The sequence below is a fragment of the Oxyura jamaicensis genome, chromosome 1 (assembly GCF_011077185.1).
Source record: "Oxyura jamaicensis isolate SHBP4307 breed ruddy duck chromosome 1, BPBGC_Ojam_1.0, whole genome shotgun sequence".
Classification (NCBI taxonomy): domain Eukaryota; kingdom Metazoa; phylum Chordata; class Aves; order Anseriformes; family Anatidae; genus Oxyura; species Oxyura jamaicensis.
Window position 1 is genome coordinate 11,464,392 of NC_048893.1, and position 27,434 is coordinate 11,491,825.

Below are 27,434 nucleotides of genomic sequence, written 5' to 3' on the forward strand. Positions count from 1 at the left end.
GCTGATGTATCTTTTAATTTGAAAGTCTCTTTGTAACTTCCTGTCACTGTTTAATCCAGCTAATGATTGCTTTCCTTTCTAACACAGTATTTGGCAAACACCTGTTCAAGTGCATTTAAAAGCTATGGTTACCTAGGCCATTTTGCCAAGGGTGGGCCATGCAAGCACCCTAAAGATGCCATGTTATTCTCCAATATTAAATGGAGACAGAAGCTGTGACAGGATGGGTCAGACATTAGATGGGCTGAGTAAACTCAGAAACTGAGCCTTAGTGGACATCAAAACCTTTGTCAATTCAATATCTGGACTCAAATTTTGAAGAGGACTAGGGTTGATTTCTACTTAATTTTCTGACCCTCTGGGTTTGATATCTGTGGTTCATCTCTTTGATTTGGATGCAAGCCAGGAATATACATATGATTTGCACATTTTTTATAGGTAGTCTTCAAAGTTGTGTATGACACACTGGATGCTTCTATTTCTACAGCACATGCAGTTCTAAAGTTTCGCTGTCATAGTTTTGTGGACTCTTGCTGTCTGATTTACAGTTGTTGGTAGGTTTTGTTGTTGTTGTTGCTTAGTTTTGCTTTTCCCCTATAATAAAAAGAGTTCTATACTGACAGTGCAGTTAAAATAATGACTTAACACTCCCCTCAAATCAAGCAGCCAATGATCTCTAGCACTTGACAGTTTTCTAGTATTTGTGATAATTTTAAAGAGCACATACTGTAACTCAGAATTAGTTTCCTGGGAGACACAAATAAAATATTGATGAAATATGCTCATAATAAAAAAATCTTAGAACATCATTTTTCCTTGACTGTCAAACATGGTGATGTCCCTTAATCTATGTCACTGGGTAGAGTCAGTTGTAAAATAAATAAACAAGTAAATAAATAGATAAAAATAAAAAATCAATTACAACACGAAACTTTTTTGGACCAGGGAATAAATTACTTGACATCTCATCCATCCACCAAATATGAAGGTGCAGAATGCAGCTTCAGACCATTGAAAAAGAAAACAAAACAGTATCTAAAGGTGTTTCTTTGCTACAATAGAATCAAACCCTCCTTACTTTTCCTAATTTTTTCAATGATTGATAAGAACTGGAACATACAGATACTAAACACACAAAAGGCCAGAGATTAGGTCATCGAATTATAGACAACATCCTGATGTGTACAAAACACCCTTTTCTCTTCTATGAGTGTGAGGCAGGACTTTGTTGCAAGTTTAAGTGATTTCTTCGAGAATATGTTAAAGGTACCTTGCCATAGAGGCACAAGACAAATATATGAAACATTTATCCTTTCATATCTATAAAACAAATACAATGGTCAAATTTCTTCCATGTTGCCACACAAAAATTTTTCATACATTTACCTAATAAGAAATTCTATCATTTGGGAACTTTTTTTTTTTTTTTTTTTTTTTTCCTAAAATGTAGTTAAATACATCTTTATATTCTATAATAGAGCTCATTTGTTTTTAAGGGCATTTCAACAATTGTGTCTTCTATGGACTTTTTCTTTCTGTTGTCTAAAAGGCTATGATGTATTACGCATCAGAAATCAAAGACTATAGAGCAGAATCAAGGTCACTTCTAGCATACATCAGAGAACAACACAAAAGCAAATGACTGTTATTGCCACACACTATACAATAAAGATGACACTTTGTTATTTTTTCCTGCAGCACATTCCCCAATTACATGAAAATAATATGGCACAGCAAAAAAAATCATTCTGAAAAATATATATATATATATTTATATATAAAATCTTTCCCAAGCTGTTGCCATGGCAAAGGAATCTATTGAGAATGCTTTTAATTAAATGATATTTTAGTGGACCTAAAAAAAAGTGTGAGTTAGAGCCAGCTAAAAAGTGTTCATGAGTGAATTACAACCTGGTGTTGTATTGTCTCTGTCTTCTCTCTTGTTCTTACATATTTTAAATTTTGTTTTTCATAATAACCTAATGCTAGGAGTATGGAAGGATCTGATCTTTCTGCTTTGTGTATTTGTCAGAGATAATTGGTCGACAAGTTGCAGTGTAATAACAGTGAGGAAGGAATCACTCTGTTGTTACCCCCAGTCCTCATATAATGTGTGGAAAATGTCACCACACTGGGAGGCCTATTCTTTAGATCTCTGAACCAAAAAAGATGTAAAATTACCCTTACTTGTAGTCTTTTATAGCACAAGTAAAGTGATCTCAAATTGCATCTGCTTATGAATTCAATTTAGGAGTAATTTAAAATAATCTCTTTGGAAAAACTTATCAACATTCACTTTTCTCAGTAATTTTCACTGTTTCTAAGGAAGAAAATAAAAAGATGATTGGTCATTCATCTGTTCAATGTGGTGGCTGGCATCTGTGTGCCAGTGAGCACAGTTAAGGAATGCATTTACTGTATGAGTGCTCAGAATCAGTAATAACACTAATTAGTTTTCTCTTTTTCTGAAGAGAAATTTGAGTAACTCATCTTTGTGTTGTGGAAGAAAATAGTTCAAGATACAAAAACTAGAAATAGATATTTGACATATTTAGATTGGAAGTAAAATTCAACCTCCTAGCAATGAGGGCAGTTTGCCACTGAAAACTTGCTCTTAGAATAACTGTTCAGAGTTCAAAGTGATAAATACAACCCTTTGTGATGTATCACAAGTGAAGGCTTGCAGTTATAGAGTCATAGAATGGTTGAGGTTGGAAGGGACCTCTGGAGGTCATCTGTTCTAACCCTCATTAAGTTCAGAGAAGAGCAATAATGATCAAATCATTAGCAATTGCTATGGTTTAAGTGGTGGTTAAGTATTAATTGGTTTATTGCTATAAGTAAAATATTTATAGAAAAAAAAGGCATAAAATAATGTAAAACAGGTAGCATTTTTTTATTTGAATTAGAATCAGAGAATAAATAAATATTCCTATCATAGTCAACTCTTTTTTTATATATAATATAAAAACATAATTTCAGTTTTCATTAATATTTATCCATCGGGGGGAAAAAAAAAAAAAAAAAGTGCTGCTAGCCTGTCATTTTCTTTGCAAGACACTGAAAGATTGAAAGGCAGAAAGCAACAGCTCTCATTTTAAAACAAAAGTTGATGACTTCCACCTAGTTTAGAAGTATAGGGTACTGTTTTCCTGATTTTTAATATTTAAGAACATGTAGCCCACCCCAAAACAGGAGGATGTCAGATTTCCCTGCTTTAGTAAAAGTAGAAACGGTCAGAAACATTCTACTTGTTAATTACTGGTGATCCTGTTATTGGCCTCTAAACTGCAAAATAAATAAATAAATAAATAATAGTATGCTACTTTCTGCTCTGAACCTTAGCTAAATAGAACAGAACTCTTGGCACAGAAAATTGGCAAAATTGTGGAGCTTATTTGAATGAGGAGCTGGATTTTGAAAACGACTCTGGTTCTTCTATGTCAGAGAAAGATGTCTATGATATTTGCAACAAAGATAATCACCACAGTAGTGAAAAATATGTATAAACTGAACAGGCAGCAGAACAGTTTGAAGCTGAGTGCATGTTCAGTAGAAACTGTGAGATGATTGGTAAATGCTAAAGGAAAACAAGCAAACAAACAAACAAACATGCAAAATTATCTGATTGAGAGAAGACAGTGTATAAATGTGATTCAGGTTTTATCTGAGTTAACTGCATGTCAAACAGTTGTCCCAATCCTTGTGGTAAAATGGTATATCTTCTCTTGGGTTTCCTTTAGTGTGTCAGCTAGACTTGAAATAAATCAGGTGAGTTAAAAATGGACGAAGGTGGAAGATCATGATGAAATGAGCATTCCTGCAATGGCTGTAGCAAACAGAGCATTACCAAGGTAAAAAAGCAATTCTGCCATGCCTTAGGTGACTTAGAAAGTCTGATTTCTAAATTAATATTGACTAAAAATACAGACCTCAACTGACTAAGTAACAAAAATTGAGTATGAGAAATAATATCCATAAAATAATTAGCTTCTCTTTCTATGAATCACAGGGAGTACTTCCTATCTGCCACCTCATTTTTAGAAATAGGAATATCAAGGAGACAGGAAGAATTAAAATTTATGCTAAAAGAAGAACTCAACATGAACTTCAGTTAATCATAGTGATAGAATTGTCACAAGTGTAACAACACTTGTGTAAATGTTCAGGAAGGCAAGAACAGAAATGCAACATTGCAGAAAGGAAGACATTAATTTCAGAGAACGTTAATTTCAGAGAACTTTAAAAAGCTTTAAGAATAGCTATACAGAATCATTTATCATTTCGAGTTGCTGCCCTTAGAAAAATGTTGAATAAATCACTTGAAAGTTTTAAGAGGTCTCATTGTCTGGAATGTTGATATTTTTATTGCTGCACTTCTGCGAAGTTGTAACCTACTTGAACAAAAATTTGTGAAGAAGTTTTTTGTTTGCACTTTCCCACATTTCCACTTTCAAGGCTTTCTGGTCTTTTTGTTCTCCTCAGCTGGTAAGCATTACCAAAACATATACTAGTTAGAAAAGTAAACGTTTATCTTCAAAAATAGCATGAAGCTGCAGTTAAGGGTTGCAGAAGCAGTGCTTTTTTCAGTGGCGAAGATAATCAGGCACAATGGATATGGGCATTCTGTGGTACGCTGGGCAAGACTGTATTTTTTCCAAAAATACAAAGATCGACCCTTCAGTCTGCTCTCAGTGCCACCTTTTAGATGTCTTTTCCACACAGAAAGACATGGTATCCCTCAGAGAATGCTTTGACTTTTTTTTTTTTTTTCTTTATTTGTGTGCCTGTGACATTTCTAGAGAGCTTTTAACAGCTCAAATTCTCCTTTCAGCTATCTCTGAGAAATAAAGCCCTACTCAGAAGTTCAATTACAGATGCAGCAACTCTGTCTTTTCTTTTCCTTTTCCCAGTAATTCTTAAATAGCCCACATAATGAAACCTAAAAGCAATGCATACAAACATTTGCTCCAATGCTATTTTTAGGAAAAATGTGTATAAAGCCACAGTTTTTTTGGATATATATATATATATATATATATATATATATATTTCTGGCACATGAAGGTGTAGAATGTTTTTTTTATGTTTTCCTTTAAAAATGTCTCATAAACTAAAGTGTTTGAATTGCAAAAGTGTTCCTTTGATTACCCTGGTCAGACTTAGCTAGAGAGATGTGAGATGAACAGTTTCTCCATAGTAAAAGTGAATTGCAGTGCCTTGCCATTTTCTTGACAAAACATGCAAGAAGTCTGATGCCAGCAGAGATGTTTACATGTCTCAGGCTTTTTGTATCCGTAAAGAGTAAAATAAGTAAATAAGTTATGCAGGTTAGTGCCTACCATCTTCAAGAAACACTAGGAAAAAACAAACAAACAAACAAAAAATTATGTAGTAATGAAGGGAATGCCGGGAAAAAAGGAAAAAAAAAAAAAAAAGCTCTGAGAAAAATAATAAAATTTGTGACCAATTAAAAAAAGAAAAAAATAATAAAATAATAATAATAAAAGTCTTGTATCAACCATACTTTTATTAAAGTCAATTGAGTGACTACAAGAATAACAGGGCATTTTTGAAAAATCTTAGTGGAAAATCTTGATTCCTGAAGTGAACCCTTCAATAACGTCAGTTTTATTTGTTTTTAAACTGAATGTGTTTTTAATAGGCTCCACTAGAAGAAGAAATGAACTGTTTCATTAAAAATGTTCTTTTATTAAATGTTTATTTTGGGGTTATACTGCAATCTGTTAAAAAGAACAACCCTTCCAAAACTGTCAGAGTAGATCATGTAGGAATTTGAAAGATGACAAATATTTACTTAAGAGAAAATGGCTTTAGGAATTTTTGCTAATTTAAATTGTTTTTTTTTGCACGCTGAATAGTTCTGCTATATCTGGACAACCTTACAACTACCCATTTCCTGCAGAACATATTGCTTCATGACTACCACAGTACCTTCTCGTAATTCATACACAAAGACAGCTTATCTTTTGATCTTCATTAATGCAAAAGAGTAAACAATATTATTTTTATAACAGTTAAAAAAATCTATTTGGTCAAAATTATTTATGAATGATATTGTGTCTTCAGAGGATTTGTTACAATTGTAATTTGTCTCCTTTTTCCTTTCTCTGTGTGTTGAATGAAATATTCTTAAAATTTAAGAATATTTTTTAGCATCACATCAGTGATGTCTATATGTTTTCTTTTTCCTGTACAAAGTAATATTTTGGGCATTTGAGAGGCCAGCTGAGACTTCTGAATTACAGAAATTTTAGTTGGAAGTAACCTGCATAACCCAAGTTGCAGCCAAAACCAACTTTTGCTACCTAACCCATGAAGTTTATGGAAGCTGTGAACTTGCTTGTCATCTAGTAACCATTAATGGTCTAACCAAAGTAGCTAAGGCTGTCTGCTCTTCTCCATCTCTCCTCTTTAATCTGTTTTTGCTTTTTCAAAAATTGCTAAAATCTAAGGAACAGTTTAGCATTCCTGTAAAAAGCTGGGAAGAAAGTCACAAAAACAATTAAAGACTGCTGAACAATATTTCAGTCAATTAATAACAACTTTAAACAAAAAACAACCCCCCCCAAATAAAAATAAAAACAAAAACAACAACAACAACAACAACAACTCAATTTTAGGAAGGCATGAAAATGGCTGGTTAAAGACTCCAGTTTGTTGTTGTTCTTAATGTTCTGCTTTCACTGGTGTCCTAGTGGTCTAAACTTTGTATACAGAATTTATTCTGATATTGGTGCTTTGAAAAAATGGGCCTAAAGATTAAAACAAATTGTTAAGAGAAATGAAACTTTATCCTGTATATTTATTTTAATATACATTCTCCTGGTAATACTGAAGACTGATGAAGTGTAATTACAGCTGTAAAAGAGCTGTATAACAGCTTTGTATATGGGACTTGTTAAGTCTCAAGCAAAGTGCTACTGTGTCAAGGAGACTATGCATGCATTTCCAGTAGATCTGGAAGACAGTTATAAGCTGTTTTTTTAACCTGAGCTCATACACATAAATAATGAAGTATAACACCATCCACAGCTCAATGCTTTTTAACAAGGTTCCCAGTCCATCTCACATAGCAGGTACCTAGTTTATCTCAACATATTTCTAATTATCTTCACTGAATTGAATGGAACTGACTCACTGAAACTACCACTTTTCTTGGTCCACTAAACCATTCTAACACAATAACAAGAAGGCATTTAGTGATAAAGATCCTTAAAAGAGCCTTAAGACTAAACAGTTACAAGTGACTCTTCCTGCTGGAGGGGCACTGTTCCTGGAAGCCAGGAAGTCACTAATTATCTTGTTCTTCAATGATGGTATTGTCTTGGCAATCACCCATTCTTTATTCCAAGTGAGATGTTATTTTCTTATAGTTTGGTATGAGCAGGCAGTGAAGATCACTTCAGATAAATGAAGGGGGGCTTCTTATATAGGTCTTCAGGTATAAAACCTTTGATATAATGTCTTCACTCAGATCTTTTCTCTTCCCTCATCTTCACAACCTTAAGTAGAAGAACTGAGTTTCTTTCCAAGCAATAATTTTATCTGTGTCTCTGTACTTTTCACTGGGTTATTTTTATTTAGTGAGAATGACTGATCGATAAGAGTTAGCAGCACACAATGGGAAGACTTTTCATCAAAACAATACCATGATTTATTTATTTATTTTTTTGATAGAAATTGTGATTCCATGGATACATTTGTTGTGCAATGTTAGCTTTCACTGTGTCAGTGACAAAGTCTAGCTTCTTGTTTTTCTGTGTTTACAGAGATCTGCTTGAAAGACTGTTAAAAAGCTTATCTCCACTTGATAGAATAACTGGACCTCCAAGTGCCAGTCTTCCACAGAAGGTTTTGATTTGGGTAAAACAACTGCGGATTTCGGCAAACACAGACATGAGTCCAATCCAAATAAACAGAATAATCACAGATGTCAGCTACATCAAAACTGATGTACCAGCATTCCACCTCAGGAAAAATTAATTCCTATAGTTCCTATAGTAATGATAACTCAAAAAAGTTCCTTTACAAGGAAGGATTTTGGTATTGAGTCTCACAGCCATCCCAAACCCTCCAACAAGGTTGCTGTGGGCAAGGTTGTTTGTGATCAAACAGCTCAGCACCAAGAATGAGTTTGGATGTTGATGTTCAGAAAGTGCTTCTGTGGATAGAGTGGCCTTTTCAGCAGCTTCTCTGCCTGTAAGAAAACTAAAGACAGTAGGATATACCTTGGGGGGAGGTGGGGGGGAGGCATTTTCATTTGGAGAAACAGCAGTTTCAGTAATTAACATTTTTTTTTTTATTCCAAAGCAAATATAGATGACTTAAGTAATAACCTGATAACAGTGAAATACAACCTAATGTTTTAAAGGGGAGATAAATGAAGGACCAATACAAAGAGAAAATGGAGATGTCCATTGGTAATTTCCTCCCATCTATCCCATGCTTGATAGATTGCTTAAAAATATGCTAATATATATAGTGCTTGCACTTTGCTTATGCCTTTGATGACTCCTTAACTACTTGAAATATATTTTACAATTTCAATGAGTTGAAATGCCTGGAAGCAAACAGTTTAAAGATCCAGCTCTCTCCCCACTTCCTCTCATTCCAACTCTTTTCCCCACTACTATCTTACCTAACACATGTTGTGCATCCAAGCATAATTTCAATCAGCATAACATGCAAAAATCATTAAAAAATAGGCCAATGTTGTCCACAGATCTTGTTTTTACTTAGAGCACTTGTTAGATATTTTCCTTAAGGATGAATCCTGATCCATTTTTGTATGGTAATATGAAATCATATAGTCAGTTATGAGGTTAATCCAAATAAGGCAAGTAAAACCCAGGGAATAACTCTTCCTCTCACTGTAGTGAAATTCCATGAGAAGGACAGTTTGGAGGATAATACCTTTTCTTTTTTCCTTCTGGCTGTTACATGCACACAAACAAGGACACATGGACACGCTCATTCCAGGATCCTAGCCACCTCTGCAAAAAAGATGAAGATTATTTCCATGGACCATTGATAATTTTGTCATTCCTAAATTTAGATAGGCACCTAGTCTTGTCAAAATACTGCAACATGGTAAGGTCCAGGACACAAACACATGTCCCTACCCCAACTTTTTTTTTTTTTTTTTTTTTTTTTTTTTTTTTTTTAATGGGAAGGAGGCCCAAGAACAAAGAACTTGTCTTGGTTTCAGTTAGGACAGTTATTTTTCCTCCTAGTAGCTGGTAGGGTGCTATGTTTTGGATTAGGATGAGAAGAGTGCTGATAACATGCTGATGTTTTAATTGCTGCAGAGCACTGCTTATACTAAGCCAAGGACTTTTCAGCTCCTCGCTCTGTCCTGCCAGCGGGCAGGCTGGGGGTGCAGCAAAAGCTGGGAGGGGACAAACCCAGGACAGCTGACCCAAACTGGCCAAAGGGGTATTCCATACCATCTGACGTCATGCTAAACAATATATAGGGGTGGCTAGCCGGGGTGGGGGGGGCCGGCTGCTCGGGGTTGGGCTGGGCATCGGTCAGCGGGTGGTGAGCAATTGCATTGTGCATCACTTGTTTGTACATATTATTATTATTATCATTATTATTTTCTATCTTAATAAACTGCCTTTATCTCAACTCACAGGCTTCACTTTCCCGTTTCTCTCCCCCATCCCAGAGAGGGAGGGGGGAGGGTGAGCGAACGGCTGTGTGGTGTTTAGCTGCCAGCCGGGTTAAACCACAACAGAACTGTACCAATCTCCAGTCTGTATCAATGAGTGGCTCACCGTGCATGCATCTATCCTTCAGCCTGTGAATAGGCAAATTCTGCTGCTTGGGCTGTCCTTTCCTCCACAGAATGTTTTAGATGGAAAGCCTGCCTCCAGCATACCCTCACTTTTGTGAGGGCTTCTTTCATCTTCTCATTTTTCATAATGAGGGATTCAAAGTCTTTGAGTAAAACTGAAAGGTCAGCTGAAAAGTCCTTTTTATGACTGTAATTCTAGTTTGTACAGAATCTTAAATCAAGCATCACACTTGGCATAACAACTCAGTGCAACTAAAATTAATATCTGAGAAATGTATTCATGTTTCCAAAACAGTTAAGGATGAAGTTGTAATTTCTTTCCTCTTAGATCTAGGTCAAAAATGTCAGTGCCTATTAAAGAGATGCAGCTTGTAAAACAAACAAACAAACAAACAACAAACAAACAAAACAAAACAAAACAAAACAAAAAAAACCAAAAACAAACAAACAAAAAAAACACCACACAATATAGAGTGTGTTAACACTTTCCAGTGAGTCCATCACTGCATCATTGTAAGTCTTAAGCAGGAGAGAGATGCTACCATCCATCATATACAGGCTATGAGCACATGTCAGAGAAGAGAATTTAGAGAAATCAGTAGAGAGAAAATGCATGCTGAATGTTGCTATCCAAACAGACTTTTGATATAATTTAATATTTCGTCCTTTTTTCTTTTTTCATTATGAAGAGAAATTGGTTCAAGTTCTTCATTCCAAACAATAGAATAAAAACAGCTTTTAGCCTAAGGTAATTACTCATTATCATAATCTTCACAAGAACCTCCTCAGATGGACATGAGTGTACCTGGGGATGTTCAATCAGATTGAATGGATATTTTCTTCTTGCTAATTAAAGCTGGGAAGTTTGGTTGTTCTATAAAATGATAATACAGTTCTTTATTAACACATCTCTATCTAATTGAAACCAAATATACCTCTCATTATAATGGTTCTCTAGAAATGCATACTGAAAAAGAAGAGCTTTTTGAGGATTGTAAAGTATTTAATTTAGGAGATAGAAAGTCACACTGATATAGCAGAAATCTCCACCTGTTTGAATGGATCTATAAAATATTTATGCTTTCTACAACACTAAAAATTTCATTTAAATATTTTTATTCTGTGTAGTTATATTCAACATAGATTTACCAGGAGGGAGAGGAATTTCAAAGCTGATGTAATTCCTTCTCACATAGCCATTGACATAAATGACAAGGCACATATGGGACGCCAAAAATTTCAAGACTGTCTCCACTGCAGATCAGGAGCAAGTTCAATGAAGTTAGATGTCTGATGCAGACATTTAATGTAATTCAAATGTTCCAATAATTAAATGTTTAGATTAATAAATCTGAATGCATATATATATATATATATATAAACAAACAAACAAAACAAACAAAAAACTCAGTTTACAAGTGCCTCTATTCTTTTTGTGGTCCTTTTTTACTACTATCATATAGAGAAAACATTAGCTTTAGGCAAACTTCATTCGAGAAACCTAAGCATCAAGATGAATTAAGCATAAGGTATTTTTGTTTTAATGTTAAAATGAGTGTTTCCTTAGAGAACTGTGTGCATTTAAAGCCACCTGTAAGGATAATCATATCAAAAAAAAAATTAATTCAGCAGATAAGATTAATATTGGGCTGTTTAATTCATATAATGCTAATCATGCTATACTAATGTTAAGGTTTTAAAAATATATATTGTATTGTGTCAGTGTAACTATAAAACCTTTTATGCCTTCATTCTGAATGCTTTGGTATCAGAAACTTCCTGCCATTATCTTTTATACTGCAAAGTATATAGCACCCTTATGTTTTTATTAATGGAAAACATACAGTTTACTACTGTGCTGTTAGAGGCCCAGGTCAGCAATTTTACAGCGAAGACAGTTGTTTGATACTGTCACCTGGCTGCTTTCTTTCCATTTTTCTGCTTGTTTAGCTAAAAACTTGCATTTCTTATATTTACAATTGACAAGAGCAGAAATCCAAGGGTGCAGTATTATATTGTGCAAGAGTATATAGACCTCCTAATTGACAAAATTGTTCTGTTATGTTTTAAACCCATTTCGGGGACTTTTTAAAATACAAATGAGTTTAAGAGGGTTAAAGAAGGTTATTTATTGCCTTTTATAATTTACAGAAAATCTCAGGAACTTCCACTTTCTAGACAAAAAGAAAAGGTTTAGCTAATGTAAATAGGGTGTTCATTTTCTTTACAAATCAACTGGATCATTTGGTGTCATCATCTCAATAGCACGTGATTTGTATGCAAAATGAGATGGGTTTGCTAAAGTGGGTCCTGGCCTGGTTTTATTTTTCCAGCCTCATGTTTTCTTTTTACTTTATTCTCTGTTATCTCTATTTCACAATGTGTTTTAAACACACCAGCTACCTCAATGGCCTGTCAGCTCAGTTTGTGAAGGACTACATTCTCAGGCCAGTCAGCTTTTTAGCACCTATTTAAAAACATATAACACATGAAACTGACTGATTACTTTTAAGTATAATTTAATTTTGTGCAAGTTTACTGAAAATACACCAAAATACATGAATCCTTAACAAACTAGTTAGGGGTCTGATGTAGCAGAAGCTGTTGAATGGAGATTTAACAGCTGGGAAAGTTAGCTGAGTGATTTAACAGTCTGGGGCAAAATCCAAATTTATGCAACTCTATTAGTCTTTCATTTCTTTATTAGAATAGTGGGAAACACAGCCTTTGTGACTGTTTCCTACCTGATAGGAAGTTTGTATGCAGTTCCTTCTCACCCCTGTTCCTCCATATAGATTCTTCACATACTATGAAGGATTTGAACGTGAAAGTGCCTAAGAACCTAAAATTAAGCAATGATATTCAAGCTCCCAGAGAACATGCAGTAGATCTCAACTAGTATAAGAAATAAAAGTTGAGCCTAGTTTACACTTTGTTGCAGATTTTAGTGTTGTATGATAAGTTATCATCATAAGGAAATTAGAAAGTACCTTATGACTGGTTGTCATTTTACAATTTTCTGATGCTTAATATTCAAAGGAGGGTATTTCTTTTGTAACTGTCGAATAAATGTATTTTTACTGCTGGTGTGGCAGTAGTTACCATCTGACTTTGAAAATCATAAGCATGTTCATATATTTCTGTCCAGTGAACGTTAAGTTACCAGGTGAAATTTCAACAATTTTTGTAACTCATCCACCATCTTCAGGCATAATCAACTTTGATTCAGGAACAGCTGAATACTGCAAAGCTTGTGAATGACATCTGGCTCACTCTGAGTTCCAAAAAAACGTTTGTCACAGTATGTTCTGAACATGTCAAATTGCTACTAGAGATGAAAGAGATGAGTGATAACAGAAGATCTGAAACTTTAAACAGTAGCTGCAAAGTACCATGGCCAAGAAATTAGTCTATTATGAGAATGCAATAAAGGTTTTGACTAAGACTAGTTAAACTTGTAGACTTGTTTTAGGAAGCTAGGTTTAGAAGCCTCTTTTACCTCAATGAATTTTTATGCAATGACTGAAAACAATTTTCTAAATCAGTGGCTAAGCAATCTACTATGCAATCTGTATATCTTCAACTTTAAAGATGCTCTTTCAATTTCAAAGCCTCAAATCTCCCTGAGTCTTTCAGGTTATGGAATCTTCCTAAGTTTCTATTGTGGAACAAGTTTTTTCCTTATTTGCATATTCTTGTATGGAACACTGTATTGTTAGCAAAAGAAGCAATATGTTCTTTCTAGGGCAATTGACTGGGGAAGTCTGTTCCCCAGTGGGTTCGTCTTCTGGTTCAATATGTCACCAAGAGAAGACTTTCATTTTTCAGTGTAAGAACTTCAAGTCCTTAAACAGAGTGAGTAAAAGTAAAGTAAAAGTTTACTTTGCAATGTGAACTCAGAAACAGCTTCAGTAACTCAGCCAGTAGAGGGAACTCGAATACAGTACATTGAAGGTGACCTAGGATGGTAGAATAGAATAGCATCACAAATACAAGGACAATACAGAATGTAAAAATACATTAACGTCACATATCATGTGTAAAACAAAGTACTTATCTCATATGTCCTGTTTATCAATTTGTGAGTTGTAGCTGTTGGCTTATTTCCTTTTCCTAGCTCCTTTTTATATCATGTGGTAACAATTCTTATAAAATGTCTGCCTAATTTAAGGGATGGTTTGCCAATAACAACATCACAGTTCTAATATTCTGTGTATATTACAGACCATATACCATTTGGGCAATTACATAAAATGTGGCCAGAGTAAAAAAAAATAGAATGTTGAATTTCTTGTGAGTTGTGTAAAATGCCATAATAACAGATAGTACTCTCTCTTTGAATGACTGGCATACGTTCTTTGGAGAACAGAGGAACAGATTACAACCCTAGAAATTTCTAGTTACTGAAATAAAAATGGTATAAGGCTACGTTTTTTTTTTTTTTTCCTTTTTTTTTTTTTTTTTTTTTTTGACCTTTAGTGACATGAATATACTTTTAGTTGAGGTGTCAGTGTTTCATTGTTTTTAAGGTTAGATGCATTCACTCAGTCATCCTACTTCTTTTTTTTTTTTTTTTTTTTTTTTTCTTTTGTCCTTAACAGACAAAATCTCTCCACGTAGGTTGATCACTAAACAGGTTTCTTAGAGAAAGTGTTTCTTGTCTCCTCTGAACTGACAGAAATCAGCAAGTGGATGAAATATAAGTAACGTTTCTCCCTTGCAATTTTAACTCAAAATCCTCCTTGGGTCTCTCTTCATCAGATAGCGTTAGTTCTGTTCCTACAATGCATTGAGACATTTTGTTATATCTACACATTGATGTGTTCTCTAAAAAAGATTTAAAAATGCAAAACTTTCTGACATCACTGAAGAATTTTTTAAAGCTTTTCCACAATAAGTGTGCATAGGTTGGAGCATTCAGTATGATCTCACATGAAATTGGATTGAACAATATTATTTAAAAGATATATTTTTTTCCTAATAAAGGACAAATTTCCTTACAGATATCATATGTTAGCATTTCCATTGGCAGCATTTCAGACCCCATGCACAGCTGTGAAACTGAACAAAAGTCTAACCCAACATCTGTTGGAGACTTGGTAATTGCCTCGGCCATGACTACTGAAGCATCGTACAGTTGCCTCTTCTCTGCTTATATGCATTTCTAGAATTAAAATTGCAGAAGGATTGGCATACTAGCTAATCCTCCTTTCTCATAGAGTGCCATAAATTAATTTCTTTTTTTTTTTAGATTGAACTCAACTCAGCTTTCCAACATAATTAGGTAATAACTTTTTTTTTTTTTTTTAAAGGAAATTGTTATGGGTCATTAAAAATTGGTTATTAATAAAGTAGATTTCAGGAAATTAGGTTTATTTTGGTTACATATTTAGGTAATCTTTAATGATCTTTAATGACATTAAGTCTATGTGAAACTATTCTTTGCTGTTTGAAGAACTAAGTAATGGAGTACAAATTCTAAAGAACATTTGAACCAAATGAAGTGTATATGTGAAATGAAGTCTTTCTCTTCATTCATATTTTTAGTGAGTTTGCATGAAGTAGATTCTACTTCTCTAGGAGTTACTTTGAAACTAAGAGTACTTCTGGTATCATTCTAAAACGTAACACAAAACCTAGCGCAATATGAAGTCATGTATACCACAGGTCAATTCAGGATTTCCTGAAGATGACGTAACTAAACTTGCCACCTTTGCTACATGGGGACTCAAGCATATGTGTTGATTTCCAGGTATAGGTGAGAGCTGTAGTTATGGTTAATAACAACCATGCTATTAATATCCTCTGCTAAGTACTCTGCTATGATGAAATGCAGTCAGAAGGGCTGCATGTCTGAGGCTCCAGGGTGTGTTCTAGTTCATAAATTCCCTGTGTTTAGTGTTTGCAATTATCTGCCATAGAGTATCCTCATATGGATGTAGAGTATCCTCTACAGGAGCATTTAAATCCTTCTTTAAATATACCTACACTCAAGGGGAAGAAATAGGTGGCTGAGCAAGCCTGGAGTCCATCAGAGTTCTGCAGTGGTCTCAAACTCAAGAATATTACTTAGGCTCCCAGCTTGATTACACTAATACCAGATATTTAATTTAATGCATTACATGTCAAAATTAGGCATAAAATGTACATGATATGACATGCATGCAGCATGGATTGTTTTGTTTAGAAAAAAGTTTCAGAAATAGAAACCTGGAAGTGCCTATCTATGTACCTAAGTAATTTGAAAGCACCAGTCTTAACAGTTATCTCTAGCTGCTGAAGTATAAATGCTAAATGATAATAGTTGTGTAGCCTTGACACCCTGTGTCATGTGTGTATTTACTTTGTTTGCTTGTTTCCGTATACTTTTTTTTCTCTGTTTTCTAATCTGTGTGTGCAGACAATTAACAAGTGCCAAACATTTGCATTTTATCTTTTTGATCAAATAACCTTTATGTTGCAGCAGGTTTTTTTCACATGTAAAGGACTTCATCTAGTATTGAATTCAGTCCTTCCTCCAAGATGCCACGCACTATCATTCTAATTGGTATTGACTGAGCTAAAATGTACTTTGTAGTGATCAGGAGCACAGGGGAAAAACAGTGCAGAAAAAGCATAAGGAATTATTTTCATGAGTTTTTCATAAATGGAATGTTCTTTGTAGGAGGAGTTCTGTAATGATGCAAGATTGCTTCTGTGGCCATTGAATTTTTTGGAGAACATTTCCCTTTTTTTTTGTCATTTCCACCAACTGCATTTTGGCTTTTACATTTTTTGTGGTAAACACTTTTCTGTATATACACTGCAAGGTGTGTCTGTGCAGATAGATTGACAGTCTGTGTACTAGTATTAGCTCCTGCTATTGCTGACATCTATAATAGTTCTCATTTAGCATGTTAGCAATGGATTTATATTGTTACTGTGTTATTCCAAGTGATAGAATGGATAATAATTTCATAAAAAAATGCGGGGCATATTATACAATATTAAAGGAAATGTATAGAGGACTACATGTGCAAGACAGGAAGATAATTTGATCTCTGTTAAGTTATTTAGAGCACATTTCCATGTAAGTAGGAACTAATGGTAAGCAACCAGGTGATGTTTTCTGTATTTGATTCATGGATTTCTATTAATGATTTCACATGGTTGCTTACAGTTCAGCAAGCTTGTAAGTTCTCTGCTGTATATGGAACAGTTTTGTTCTTTATGTTGAAATGAGGGTTGGTCTTTTATGGTTCCAGTGCAGACATACGTAACAGGTTATACATAAAAGGACAGAGACTAAAATAATAGATTTCTTATTTTTTTAAATTATTTTTATTTGTTAGTCACTAAAGCACAGATAAAATCCAATGTCTCAATCAACAATATAGATTTATATTAAATATATCATTACTAACTGTAAGTCTTTTTGTTTTCCACATTCATATTTATGCCATATTCATTGGATGTTCTGTATCAGAAGTTAACTAACATGATGAACAAAGAAGAGGTCCAGAATTCTTGCTTTTCTGAAGTCCAAAATGAGACAGAAACCAAGAACTTTTCTAGTACGATGTAAAAATGCTGAGTGTGGTGCATGAATGCAACTTTCCACATTTCCTGATTAATTAATAGTTTGGCTTCTGGCTTGCTGACCTCACTTTGAGAGCCTAGACTGGATATTCCAACTAGGGTCTCAGAAGCAGCTCTTGCTGTTTGGCACCCATTCCCAGACATGCTTAATCTTCACTTCCTTCTATGAATACTTTCTTACACAAGTTGAGCCAGGAGGATGCACTAAAACTGCATGATAACTTTGTAGTGCTGATGATGCCTTAAGCATACCTGCTAGAGTGGAAAATCTAGAATGCATATCTGCTTCTTACAAATCCTTAAATAAACTAAATTGATAGAGCCACCACTGCCCCATAGATCTGTGGTCTAGGACTCTCACAAGTATCACTAATGGGAAATGAATTAGCATGATGTCCCAGAAATTCTAGCTAATGTTAAGTGTATATCTTTAACCTTTAATGTAAGCATTAAATATATACATATATATTTGTTATATCTATATTTTATAATATATAAAATATATATTGGTTTTGTGAAGTTGTATTACTCTCTTTAATAACAGATAAGAAAAAAATAAGCAATCCCTAAACTCTGCTAATTGGTTCAAACCAGAAGCATAAAGAGATGTATAAACTTACTATACATAAAATAGGAAGAAGAAAATCGGTATTTAATCAATGAACCATAAAAATCAAAGCGATGATTGTAGAAATAACTATTATTCCATTTGTATTATCTCCTCACCAATCTTCTTGTTCCCATATGTTTGCTTGGTGAAAGAATGTGATAAATAAACTGGAAAATTTCTGGAAATGTGTATAGGCAACAGACATGTATTTCCAGAAAACACAAAAATATGAATATAAAGGATTTAAAATTTTAATTTCTGAACTTAAATAGTGATTTTATTAAGTTAAATTAACATAATGGGGATTTTTTCATTCAATTTTGATGCCATTAATCATGAGATCATATACAAATTATACAGCATCTAACATTCCTGGATATTTATATGATCTCATTTTCATGTTATCTGGGTACTTCACGAATTTTATTATGCAAATTTATAGCATGTTTGCAAGCAAGAAAATGTAGTTGGACCTATTGTTCAATTAGGAACTTAGGTACACCATTAGGAAATGACTATGAAAATTATGGTTTGTGGGCTTAGCATGTTTCAAAGTATATATATATATATTAAAAAAAAAAAAAAAAAAAAAAAAAAAAAAAAATAATATTTTTTGAATCGACCTTTAAATTTTTCTTTCAAATTCAGATAAAATAGAAACTCTTTCACAGGCAGTGTATCTAGTCTAGCCAGATGTCTGACAAAGAACACGATTCCTCTCACATACCATTGTAAATTTAAAATGAAAATGCTACATTTGAACTAGTTGATAGACTCCTGTTGTAGTTCTCAGAGAGGTATGGAGGGCATGAGTCATCTTGTCCTATTAACTATGCAGGGAGTCTGAATAACTGGCTGAGATATCTATAAAACAGGTTATTAGGGATAGTTAAGCTGAAACTTGCTCAAAGTAATTGGATAACTTAGCCAAGACCACAAAAAGTCAAAATGGGAAGTTAAAGTAATATCTCCCAATTTCCAGATCTGTGTCCAACCACTAAAGCAGCCTGTCTGTCCATTACCTCAATTACATTCTTATTTCCTGGTCCTAATACCTGTCATAGTGAGGCCTTTAAGTACAGTGAAAGTCATCTCATCTCACTGAACTTCAAAAACTTGTGATGTGGCCATCAACACAAGTGCTAGTAACTTTAAGCTGCACTTATTATTTTAGATATCTACATCCTGTAGAATGTGGAAAAATGAAGAAGTACTTATTCTATTGACTATCAGTGGAAATTAGAGGAGTATTTCAAAAGTGAATGTTGGCATGGTCCCATAATCAGGTAGTGTAAGCTTTCATAACCATAAGTTAATTAGGACAGATCAAATGAAGATAACTGGGAAACCAGATATTTGGGAATATATGTATATATGACTTTATATATCACCAAAATTCAGAAAATGATTAAACAGGAAAATCTTTCTTTAATATTTATTGGAGATATTGCTGATTTATGATTTGATCACATTTTTTATTCCTGAGAACAGTGGTAGCTGTGAGGAAACATTTGTGTATGGATGTTACACACATTATGATATACCTCCAGACTGCACTTTTTAAATATACATTTGTTGAATGTCACAGGCTCAATCTTTATATGTAAATCAAGTAAATAAATAAATAAATAAAACTATGCTGAAGTAATTGACAACAGGACCTACATTCATGAAGTAATTTTGAAAGAAGTAGTAGAACATTGTGAACATTGGCAAGATTATCTTAATTTATTTAGATACTCTTACTATAAGAGTGGGATCTGTAGCACACACTGTGTTTTCAACTTGGTGGAGTAGAAGTTTTTGTTTCATTTTGTGCTGTGTTGTTTGAAAGCAGGAGCTATATAACTCTGATTGGCAGGTAGATTTTATATTCTTCATGTTCCTGTCTAGTCAGAGAATCTGCTGAAGGTGATGCCAGCTTTTTTTTTTTTTTTTTTTTTTTTTTTTTTTTTTTTGTGGTTCTATATACGATATGTGAAGTCTTGAGACAGGAGATTTTGTTGTTTTCATGAGGGCACTTAAGTCACCCAAAGTGATAAATCGTGTGACCACGAATATCTGTAAGGAGCCTCTGGTTTGCCAAGATTTACAGCTTATTCTGGGTAAGTCTTATACAGTGACTCAAAGAATATATGAATCAACTAAGAGATTTGGATTTGAGTATCCTCTTAGTTCACCTGAGCCCTGTAAAGAGGAGAATTCTTTCTTTGTGTCCTGTTTCTATCCCTAAGTCTCAGTTCATTCTGAGGTCTGAGGCCTAGAGTTTTTGCAACGTGACCATATTTTTAAATTTCAGACTATCCCTTTTCCATCCTCACCTCCCACCCCCATGTACAGAGTCTAATAAAGACAACTTATCAGAATCTTTTATTTAAGACTGAAAGGGTACAAGGCAGAAAATAATAAGTGGTTTTCTGCACCTGGTGTTTGTGCTAAGTACTTATTAATCGCAAGTACTCTTTGCCCTCTGAAGTCAGTGAAACCACTCAGCTGAGTAACATTGCAAACTTTCAGAAAAGCAGATCTCAACAGGACAGAGAATATAATATATTCAGAATAAATTAGAGTACCTATCAATAGAAATTAGCAAGTATTGATCACAAGGGAAATACAAAAACTAAAGGGAGAATTGTATTAAAAGCAACAGAATACTTAACATGGAAAGCTTTGTGATCAGGAATTAAGGTACATTAGTGAATTTTGAGAACAAGTTTTGTGATTGTTAACAAAATAGCTATTTTATGAAAATGAAATAAAAATGTGGAATTTGCAAACTACCTTTTTTTTTTTTTTTTTTCCATATTCAAATCATTAAGGATCTCCCATGTTTCTTTCACTTAAACTTTTTCACAGGTCATTTGCAGATGAAAACACTGAGAATATATGTGTGTCTAATCAATGTAGCTATCAGATTACTGTGCAATTGTAAACCAGTTTTATGTCTATCTTTTGAATCAAGATGCATGCATGTTGAATACATGTGGGAAAGGGTAGGGCAAAATCCAGAGCCTTTGGTCACACATAGAAGCTCAGAGTCAAGGAATTGATAATGTAAATATATGAAAATACGATTAATTAATCAATTAATTAATTAATTAAAATACATAAAAATAAATAAAAATTGGTAGTTGCTAAGTATGATAACAGTTATATACTTGAATTAAGAACTTCAGTCAGTCCTGTTGTCTTAGGAAATCACCATGTTAAACAAGTGCTGAATACCAAGGATTTGAAAGTTACTCAGTTTGCTGTACTGCAACACAAGTGAAGCTGCATCAAACAAAACTTAATATTACATATGCAACGTATGGACAAGGGCAAAAAAAAAAAAAAAAAAAGACATCATGATGATTGCTCTTTGTATTTAGATCACTTTCTATATAATATGGTAGCCTTGTTGTTTTGATACTTCTTATATTGCATATACACTTCTTGTGATGAATTTTGTCACACAAAAATTCATGATTTTACCACATGGCCAAAAAAAGCAGCTTTTTTAAAAGGGTCTACTTCTGAATAAAGTGTAAGGATATTAAAACACCAGTTGGAGTCAAAAGCTGCATTATAGTGATGGAGTAATAAGAGTGTAATTATGAAATATTAAATTTGTGTCTTAAATCCCGGCAAACATTGGAACAACAACAACAACAACAACAACAACAACAAAAGTTAAGAGAATTAAACTTGATCTGGAAGAGTACCGGTCTTGCATTCCCTCTATGGAGGGCATGGGATCCTTATGCTTTTCCTAAGGGAGAAAAATGGGGCCTCATAACAGTGAAAACAGGAGCAGCTCCAGGTTTGTTATTATTTCTATGGAAACAAAATCCCACTTTGTTTATGAGGCAGAGGAAATACCTTATAATGCATGAATTAAGGGTACAAAGCCCTCCTTTATGCAGAACAAGTGAGACAAAAAAAAATCATCGTAGAAGTCAAGACCTGCAAACCTAGCCACTGCAAAACCAGGGCTCAATGGAAACTCATCTGATCACTTTGCTAGTTAAATGGTGGAGAAAAAGAAAACATCAGCTCCTACTTTAGGGAGGATGGATCACTGCTATTACGCCAAGTGTTTCAGGGTTCCTAAATTGTCTTCTGTCTCACACTCAAAACTGCCACATGTGAACACTGAAAAATATTGTTTCACTTCCAGCTAAATGTGCTTTAATGGTTTCTAGACAGTCATAAAGCAGTGTAGCAGGCATAATTCTTCAAACAGGATATAACATCTAGTGTGTTTCTTGATTATCCAGTCTGATTCTCTACAGATTTCCAGTGCCTCACACTTTTGCGTAAGATATATTTCTAATAGAATACATACATTTACCAGCTTGGATATCTTTATGCTACACTGTGAAGATTTATCAGTTCCTATCAGTCTGTATTTTATCAACCTGCCTTCTACATTTCTGTAACAATAAATGATTTTATTTCACGATGGCCATTAACTTGGAGGTCACATTTTACTTTTTCATTTTTTTTTTTTTCAAAACAGAAACTTAAGAAAGTTTGGCTGCAAGTTAGTAATTTAGTTAAGTGTTAAACCCGAGTAATAAGGTACATGATTAAAATTATGGGACGTATACACTTTTTATAGAAAGTATTTTTTTTTTCTTAGAATACTAGGAAAAAAAAAAAAAGGCATTCTAGCCTATGCATCTATCACAGGCATCACAAGCACACTGTCTTCACTGATATTCCACTTATAAATGATCTTACCTCCAGTGGTCCCCAAAAATCTGTACTGATAGTCATTGTCAGTATTTGGTATTTTATTTTAGTAGCTACACCTTTGCAGTAAATTAATAGTTTTGGGTGATATTGGAATGAATGCTCTTAAATAGTGTCTTCCTCAAACACATTACACAAAAGTATTTGCACACATATGTTTCTATGTACTATTCGATTTAGTAATTCTGAGACTACTGTGCAAACTACAGTCACTTTGACAGTCTGGTTGCTTGGCTTTCATTTGTATTGTCTATTTCTGCATCATAAGTGACTTGCTAAATCTCAGTGATTTTAGAGGCTTTTATGAATGAGGTCTGATGGGTTTATTTTCTGCAATAACTCCAAACAACGCTTGGTTGTAATGTTTGGAGAGATTTGTGCATCTGACAACAAGTAGTAAAGACAAGAGATGGACAAGTAGCAAAAAAAATAGATTAGGATTTACACCGAGTTTTTTATTATTATTATTATTTTATTCATTCAATCAAAGATATTTGTAAGAATCTATGCTGACATTCCTTTTTCAAAGTTACCCAGTAATCCCCAGAGGTGATGGCACTTTTGTTAGGTTCAAATACAGTTATACTGCTCTTCATTCAGGCTCTCTGACATTTTGGTAGTTAAATAGAAGAAACCTATAATTTTAGTCATCATTTTAGGGTCGTGAAATTTTGAGAAATCAAGATTGGATAAAGACTCAGGTAGTACCTCTACACATTTTTGTTTCTCTCAGCCTTCTTCAACTGACAGGTCTCCTTGATGCATGGTGAATACTCATTCAAAACCAAAATGAGGCTTCATTTACTGTGGTGACATAGAAATGTATTAATACTGAGTGGGATACAAAAGGGAAAAGGTTTGACAATAAAAGATGAAAAAGGAGAAAATAAAATGGAAAATGTGTACTATTTTCTGTTTGCTCTGATATTTCATTATACTATTTGGTTCTGCATATTATTCAGTGGCAATTATATCTTATGAGTTTGTATTTTTTGTTTTTTTTTTTTTTGTTGTTGTTGTTGTTGTTGTTTTATTCTGGGTGTTTTTTTTGAACACCATGTAGTGCTGTGAAAGCTGTTGGACATGGCAAGCTGGAAAATATATTGGCTATATTTTACTCTCATATATTGCTACAAGACTATTAATTTGAAGGACTATTAGTCTGAAGGTGGTGTTCACAAGCAGAAGTAAAACCAGAATTTATCCCTTTTGCTACTTTGTTAAATTGCACGCACAACTACTATTGGAGTTTTCCTTCCTGATGATGCTGTCTTCATTTTGAACTGCTGTTTTGACATTTGTAAAGTTTTAGCAAATGCTTCAGGAAAAGGTCAGTTTATAGTGACATTTTCCATTTTCAAAAACCTGTGGAGAGGACACTGAGTACAGGTTTACATGATAAGCCATTGTGGATTTAAAAACAAGGCTTTTCTTACTGTTTTTTTTAGAACACTTGTTTTTTCACAACCTTGTTTTGTTTTTAAAGTGCTACTCTAACTACTTACTGGAAAGTTTTCTTAATGTCTTTTTTGTATAGTGTTAGCTATAATAATATTTATTGTTTATTTATTTATTTATTTTTGATACAAGAATAAAGTAATGAGAAAACCATAGGAGTGGGGTATAAATACCACTGACTTAAATCCAAATGCACTGAAAGAGCTCCTGCAAAGCTTCCTCATGTATTCACCCCAGATTATCTGTGGCTGTATGTGCAGACATTTTTCCCCATCCTACCACTCAGTTGTTTCAACCTGCCAGTGTTCTCTAATGCTTTGAAATATGCAAAAGCAATTAGAAATTGTCCAGTAACATGTATGAATGCTTTCTAACACAGTCAGAACTTCCGTCATTGATAACAGAGTAATTTTACTGTGTTGTCAATAAAGGTGATTTATAAATGAGAATATGTCACCAACCTTTTTTTCAGTACATTCTCTGGCATATTTTGTAAGAAAATGATGGTTCTTTGATGTTCTCTAAATGCTAAAAAAGAAATATTGCTATTGTTCAAAAGTATAGATTTATAGAATGAAAAAATATACTGGGATATAAAATTTTGTTTGGATATCCTGGCACTGAGAATTCTGTGCCTTCAGCTCCCCAGGACTTATGCCGGTGGGTGCCCTATTGAACATAAAAATTATTCTATCAACATGAGGCCTATTGACTTTTTTAAAAAAAGTCTTTAGAGGAAAATTATAAGAAATTGTTTGATGTTTCCGTGCACAAGGTGGTTCTTAAGAAAAAGATACCATAGAAAAATGTGCCTAAATAGATATATTTTAACTGTGCAATCTGCAACACCACAAAAGTTGTATGCTTAATGACTGAAGGAACTGGCCTTTAGTCATTATCTACTATCCACCTCTTCTAGGTCAGTGTCACAGAATATGTAAACTGACCTTTTATTGAATAAATTAAAATAGAAGTTCTGTTGAATTTTCAGGACTGTGTGTATGAAACTCATTAGAGCTGTCAAATTACCTGTATTCACTGGTCTGGTAGGATAATGTGATAGCAACACCTGATGGGGCCAGATGATAAAAGTCCCATGAGCAAAATGGCTCCATTGAATTTAGACAAAAAGACTACTCAGGACATCTCAATGACATACATTTAGTTAAACATTATATAGCCCTTCTACCATCAGAAAGCAGAGAGATCTGATTAGACATACTTGGTGAATTTGATGGATGAGGGAGATGAAAATGCCTACAGCAATATTCTTCATTTATTGAGAGCCAGCAGACATTCATGTGAATGTTCAGTTTTTCTCACATTTCTGGTTTTGTACTTCTATTATTTTATAGTGTTGTTTTTTTTGTTTGTTTTTCTTCAGCATCTTCTTAACATATCCATATCGGTACACTCATAGAAAATAGTTTTGGTTACACTAAGAGGAAATATTTTACAAATTGTTTATCTCTCTTTTGGTTGACCTACTTTATATCCCAAGAGTGTCACCAAATGAAACCTATGTTCATGTGTAGTTATTCAATGGGGTTATTAAACAGATGTGTTATAACTAGGCTGGTGAAAATAGACATACCAAACCTCTTCTGAGCTGCTGTACTATTCCTTTTGAAGACTTCACTTATGAAGAGATCATATTCATGACTGAACACATCACCCTAAGGAGAAATAGTATAGGTATTTATTTCATTAACTTTGCATTAAAGGGAATATATATTTTAAAGTCATTTATAACTTTATGCCTGTTAGCTTTCAATAGCGAAGGTGTGGATGGAAAATTGCAAGAAAAGAGAAATTCAATTGATTTGCAGCATAGTATTCAAGCATGAACAGTATTTCCAATCTTGGATTTTGCATTTCTTCTTGTAACAAAAAATGTAGTCATCCAACCCACAAGAACTTAGAAGATCTTTTCTTGAAATTTTAGCTACATTTACAAAAAGCATGATTTATAAGATTTGTGCTATTTTGACCTAACTTGATTTAATATTTTTTCATGGGTTTCTCTTAGTAACCTCTTCCGCTGTTATAATTTACTACCTTTCACGTTTTGTGTTTGAGCCAAATGAACAGATTACATGAATTATTTATTTTCCATAGTAACTAAATAATTCCATTAGATACATAAGAGCTTTTTTCATTCTTCAGCTCACAAACTTCCTAAAATTTTCAGTTTAAGATCTATCAATGAAAATCATTTCTTCTTTTCTCTTTTCTTTCTTTCTTTTTATTCTGTGTTGTTTCTTTGTGAAAATTCAGTAGCAATGAAAAACCTGCCAGCAGACCACTCACCTGTCTGACCAGTTCACTCAATCTGAACAACAGTCCTTACTGTTTGTAATTGACTGGTGGTTATGTAGAGAATTTAAGGCTTCTATCTCTTATGGAAGAAGCTCACTGGATTTTTTTTTTTTTTTTTTGGCTTAAATCTCCATTGCCAGAAGGTTTTGGGGTAGACTCAACACTCCCAAACATATATGTAAGTAATGAAATACTAAATATTCAGAATGCAATTGAGTGTTGATTTAATTTTGCTATAGTGATTTAAAATGGTACCCCTACATAAGTTTGTGTACCTGCTGAGGTTAGTGCATGAGTACATTCAATCATTTTGCTCATGCATCAGACTGCTCTGATATCACTGAATGTAACTATATGCATAAAGTTAACCGTATATGTGTACTTTTGCCATCTTGGTTTGAGCCTTTAAAAACATTTTAATGAAGTTTGTAAGGTACTGAAACAAGCTAGGGAGTTAATTGCATTTGTATTTTTAGGCCACTACTCTTTTTCTGAAATCTAAAGATAGGTGTCAACTGGAGTTACTTGGAAAACAATTTGAGTTTTCAGTAGTCTAAGAGAAAAGAAGTCCCAAGACAGAAGTAAAAAATGTGCTTTATTTAGTAAAACCTACATATTTAGAAGCTATGCAAAAAATAACAGTAAGACTGAATCAAGGTTTAGAAAACCTAACACAAAATCCAAATAATCTGAATGCATTTAGTATAACAAAGAGAATTGTAGAGCTGATATTGCAAGTAAGTATTAAGGGAAGATGTACTTATAAAAGTAGTTTCTGATAGTAGAAACTTTTTACTTTAAAAGGAATAACAAAAGCTGTAGCTGGGGACTGAACCTAGACCCAAAGGCTAACTAGTGAGAGCAGATAGCTCACTCTGGCTAGCAGATTTTTCAGTTGGGTGAATTCTT

At 33.8% G+C, this 27,434-nt stretch overlaps 1 protein-coding gene and 1 long non-coding RNA gene across 16 annotated transcripts in view; both read left to right on the forward strand.

The window, feature by feature from the left end:
- MAGI2 (membrane associated guanylate kinase, WW and PDZ domain containing 2) overlaps positions 1 to 27,434 on the forward strand; it is a 775,806-nt gene that overhangs the window by 258,222 nt on the left and 490,150 nt on the right. The gene's annotated exons all lie outside the window — the stretch shown is intronic.
- Positions 9,775 to 20,580, forward strand: LOC118178916. The gene is made up of 3 exons (XR_004756332.1): positions 9,775 to 10,694; positions 13,680 to 13,682; positions 20,570 to 20,580. It is a non-coding gene; the product is annotated as an uncharacterized LOC118178916 (long non-coding RNA).